The following is a 5,000-nucleotide window of genomic DNA, read 5'->3' on the forward strand; positions in this document are numbered from 1 at the left end:
CGGGGCGATACGGGGCGTTACGGGGCGAAACGGGGCGATACGGGGCGTTACGGGGCGATGCGGGGCGTTACGGGACGTTACGGGGCGATACGGGGCGTTACGGGGCGATACGGGGCGATGCGGGGCGATGCGGGGCGATGCGGGGCGAAACGGGGCGTTACGGGACGTTACGGGGCGATACGGGGCGTTACGGGACGTTACGGGGCGATACGGGGCGTTACGGGACGTTACGGGGCGATACGGGGCGTTACTTTATTACCAGACCAAGTTACTTTATCTACTGACCAAGTTACTTTATTACCAGACCCAGTTACTTTATTACCAGACCAAGTTACTTTATTACCAGACCCAGTTACTTTATTACCAGACCCAGTTACTTTATTACCAGACCAAGTTACTTTATTACCAGACCCAGTTACTTTATTACCAGACCAAGTTACTTTATTACCAGACCCAGTTACTTTATTACCAGACCCAGTTACTTTATTACCAGACCCAGTTACTTTATTACCAGACCCAGTTACTTTATTACCAGACCCAGTTACTTTATTACCAGACCCAGTTACTTTATTACCAGACCCAGTTACTTTATTACCAGACCAAGTTACTTTATTACCAGACCCAGTTACTTTATTACCAGACCCAGTTACTTTATTACCAGACCCAGTTACTTTATTACCAGACCCAGTTACTTTATTACCAGACCCAGTTACTTTATTACCAGACCCAGTTACTTTATTACCAGACCCAGTTACTTTATTTAGACGATCTGGTCAATGTGATGAGAAACGATCTGCAGATGCATGAAGCCTTTTCGTTTCACGCCAGACTCTGTTTACAAACCCGTCAACTGTACGTCTTGTTGTGGTCGTTCTGACGATCAAGGCCTCGTCCTGCCTCGTCCTGCCTCGTCCTGCCTCGTCCTGCATCGTCCTGCCTCGTCCTGCCTCGTCCTGCATTGTCCTGTCTCGTCCTGCATCGTCCTGTCTTCCTGCATCGTCCTGTCTCGTCCTGCCTCGTCCTGCCTCGTCCTGCCTCGTCCTGCATCGTCCTGTCTCGTCCTGCCTTCCTGCATCGTCCTGCCTCGTCCTGCATTGTCCTGTCTTCCTGTCTCGTCCTGCATCATCCTGTCTTCCTGCATCGTCCTGCCTCGTCCTGTCTCATCCTGTATCGTCCTGCATTGTCCTGTCTCTTCCTGCATCGTCCTGTCTTCCTGCATCGTCCTGTCTCGTCCTGAATCGTCCTGTCTCGTCCTGCATCGTCCTGCATCGTCCTGAATAGTCCTGTCTCGTCCTGTCTCGTCCTGCATCGTCCTGTCTTCCTGCATCGTCCTGTCTCGTCCTGCCTCGTCCTGTCTCGTCCTGTCTTCCTGCATCGTCCTGAATCGTCCTGCCTCGTCCTGTCTCGTCCTGTCTTCCTGTCTCGTCCTGCCTCGTCCTGCATCGTCCTGCATTGTCCTGTCTCGTCCTGCATCGTCCTGTCTTCCTGCATCGTCCTGTCTCGTCCTGCCTCGTCCTGCATCGTCCTGCCTCGTCCTGCATCATCCTGTCTCGTCCTGCCTTCCTGCATCGTCCTACCTCGTCCTGCATTGTCCTGTCTTCCTGTCTCGTCCTGCATCATCCTGTCTTCCTGCATCGTCCTGCCTCGTCCTGTCTCATCCTGTATCGTCCTGCATTGTCCTGTCTCTTCCTGCATCGTCCTGTCTTCCTGCATCGTCCTGTCTCGTCCTGAATCGTCCTGTCTCGTCCTGCATCGTCCTGCATCGTCCTGTCTTCCTGCATCGTCCTGTCTCGTCCTGCCTCGTCCTGTCTCGTCCTGTCTTCCTGCATCGTCCTGAATCGTCCTGCCTCGTCCTGTCTCGTCCTGTCTTCCTGCATCGTCCTGAATCGTCCTGCCTCGTCCTGTCTCGTCCTGTCTTCCTGTCTCGTCCTGCATCGTCCTGCATTGTCCTGTCTCGTCCTGCATCGTCCTGTCTTCCTGCATCGTCCTGTCTCGTCCTGCCTCGTCCTGCATCGTCCTGCCTCGTCCTGCATCATCCTGTCTCGTCCTGCCTTCCTGCATCGTCCTGCCTCGTCCTGCATTGTCCTGTCTTCCTGTCTCGTCCTGCATCATCCTGTCTTCCTGCATCGTCCTGCCTCGTCCTGTCTCATCCTGCATCGTCCTGCATTGTCCTGTCTCTTCCTGCATCGTCCTGTCTTCCTGCATCGTCCTGTCTCGTCCTGTCTCGTCCTGCCTCGTCCTGTCTTCCTGCATCGTCCTGTCTCGTCCTGCATCGTCCTGTCTTCCTGCCTCGTCCTGTCTCATCCTGAATCGTCCTGAATCGTCCTGCATCGTCCTGTCTCATCCTGCATCGTCCTGTCTCGTCCTGTCTCGTCCTGAATCGTCCTGCATCGTCCTGTCTCATCCTGTCTCATCCTGCATCGTCCTGTCTCGTCCTGAATCGTCCTGTCTCGTCCTGTCTCGTCCTGCATCGTCCTGCATCGTCCTGTCTCGCCCTGCATCGTCCTGCCTCGTCCTGCATTGTCCTGTCTTCCTGCATCGTCCTGTATCGTCCTGCATCGTCCTGTCTCGTCCTGCCTCGTCCTGTCTTCCTGCATCGTCCTGCATCGTCCTGCCTCGTCCTGTCTCATCCTGCATCGTCCTGTCTCGTCCTGTCTTCCTGCATCGTCCTGTCTCGTCCTGCCTCCCTGCATCGTCCTGTCTCGTCCTGTCTTCCTGCATCGTCCTGCCTCGTCCTGTCTCGTCCTGCCTTCCTGCATCGTCCTGCCTCGTCCTGTCTTCCTGTCTCGTCCTGCATCATCCTGTCTTCCTGCATCGTCCTGCCTCGTCCTGTCTCATCCTGCATCGTCCTGCATTGTCCTGTCTCGTCCTGCATCGTCCTGTCTTCCTGCATCGTCCTGTCTCGTCCTGCCTCGTCCTGCCTCGTCCTGCATCGTCCTGTCTCGTCCTGCCTTCCTGCATCGTCCTGCCTCGTCCTGCATTGTCCTGTCTTCCTGTCTCGTCCTGCATCATCCTGTCTTCCTGCATCGTCCTGTCTCATCCTGCATCGTCCTGCCTCGTCCTGCATCGTCCTGTCTCGTCCTGCCTTCCTGCATCGTCCTGCCTCGTCCTGCATTGTCCTGTCTTCCTGTCTCGTCCTGCATCATCCTGTCTTCCTGCATCGTCCTGCCTCGTCCTGTCTCATCCTGCATCGTCCTGTCTCTTCCTGCATCGTCCTGTCTCTTCCTGCATCGTCCTGTCTCGTCCTGTCTCGTCCTGCATCGTCCTGAATCGTCCTGTCTCGTCCTGTCTCGTCCTGCATCGTCCTGTCTTCCTGCATCGTCCTGTCTCGTCCTGCCTCGTCCTGTCTCGTCCTGCATCGTCCTGTCTTCCTGCATCGTCCTGAATCGTCCTGCCTCGTCCTGTCTCGTCCTGCATCGTCCTGTCTTCCTGCATCGTCCTGCCTCGTCCTGTCTCATCCTGAATCGTCCTGAATCGTCCTGCATCGTCCTGAATCGTCCTGTCTCGTCCTGTCTCGTGCTGCATCGTCCTGTCTCGTCCTGTCTCGTCCTGAATCGTCTTGTCTCGTCCTGTCTCGTCCTGAATCGTCCTGTCTCGTCCTGTCTCATCCTGAATCGTCCTGCATCGTCCTGTCTCGTCCTGCATCGTCCTGTCTCGTCCTGCATCGTCCTGCATCGTCCTGCCTCGTCCTGTCTCGTCCTGAATTGTCCTGTCTTCCTGCATCGTCCTGTATCGTCCTGCCTCGTCCTGCATCGTCCTGTCTCGTCCTGCCTCGTCCTGTCTTCCTGCATCGTCCTGCATCGTCCTGTCTCGTCCTGTCTTCCTGCATCGTCCTGTCTCGTCCTGCCTCCCTGCATCGTCCTGTCTCGTCCTGTCTTCCTGCATCGTCCTGCCTCGTCCTGCATCGTCCTGCCTCGTCCTGTCTCGTCCTGCCTCGTCCTGCATCGTCCTGCCTCGTCCTGTCTCGTCCTGCCTCGTCCTGCCTTCCTGCATCGTCCTGCCTCGTCCTGCCTTCCTGCATCGTCCTGCATCGTCCTGTCTCGTCCTGCATTGTCCTGTCTTCCTGTCTCGTCCTGCATCATCCTGTCTTCCTGTCTCGTCCTGCATCATCCTGTCTTCCTGCATCGTCCTGCCTCGTCCTGTCTCATCCTGCATCGTCCTGCATTGTCCTGTCTCGTCCTGCATCGTCCTGTCTCGTCCTGCCTCGTCCTGCATCGTCCTGCCTCGTCCTGCATCGTCCTGTCTCGTCCTGCCTTCCTGCATCGTCCTGCCTCGTCCTGCATTGTCTTGTCTTCCTGTCTCGTCCTGCATCATCCTGTCTTCCTGCATCGTCCTGCCTCGTCCTGTCTCATCCTGCATCGTCCTGCATTGTCCTGTCTCTTCCTGCATCGTCCTGTCTCGTCCTGAATCGTCCTGTCTCGTCCTGTCTCGTCCTGCATCATCCTGCCTCGTCCTGAATCGTCCTGTCTCGTCCTGTCTCGTCCTGCATCGTCCTGTCTTCCTGCATCGTCCTGTCTCGTCCTGCCTCGTCCTGTCTCGTCCTGTCTTCCTGCATCGTCCTGAATCGTCCTGCCTCGTCCTGTCTCGTCCTGCATCGTCCTGTCTTCCTGCCTCGTCCTGTCTCGTCCTGAATCGTCCTGAATCGTCCTGCCTCGTCCTGTCTCGTCCTGCATCGTCCTGTCTTCCTGCCTCGTCCTGTCTCGTCCTGAATCGTCCTGAATCGTCCTGCATCGTCCTGTCTCGTCCTGCATCGTCCTGAATCGTCCTGTCTCGTCCTGCATCGTCCTGTCTCGTCCTGTCTCGTCCTGCATCGTCCTGCATCGTCCTGTCTCGTCCTGTCTCGTCCTGTCTCGTCCTTCTGGCAGCGCTCGGCTCGTTTCAACACAAACATTTCCAGCTATTTGCTGCTTATTTACATCTCGGCCTCATATTTGTTTACGACCTCCAACCCGAAAACAAGTCAACAACCCGGGCGTCACGTGACCAACCAGCTCCCGGAC

General features: G+C 56.4%; 1 protein-coding gene across 2 annotated transcripts in view; it reads right to left on the reverse strand.

Annotated features, from left to right (window-relative positions):
- Nucleotides 1-5,000, reverse strand: part of fam184ab (family with sequence similarity 184 member Ab) — a 62,156-nt gene that overhangs the window by 56,840 nt on the left and 316 nt on the right. The window lies entirely within an intron of this gene.

This window comes from Blennius ocellaris (assembly GCF_963422515.1).
Source record: "Blennius ocellaris genome assembly, chromosome: 18".
In the NCBI taxonomy this organism is placed as follows: domain Eukaryota; kingdom Metazoa; phylum Chordata; class Actinopteri; order Blenniiformes; family Blenniidae; genus Blennius; species Blennius ocellaris.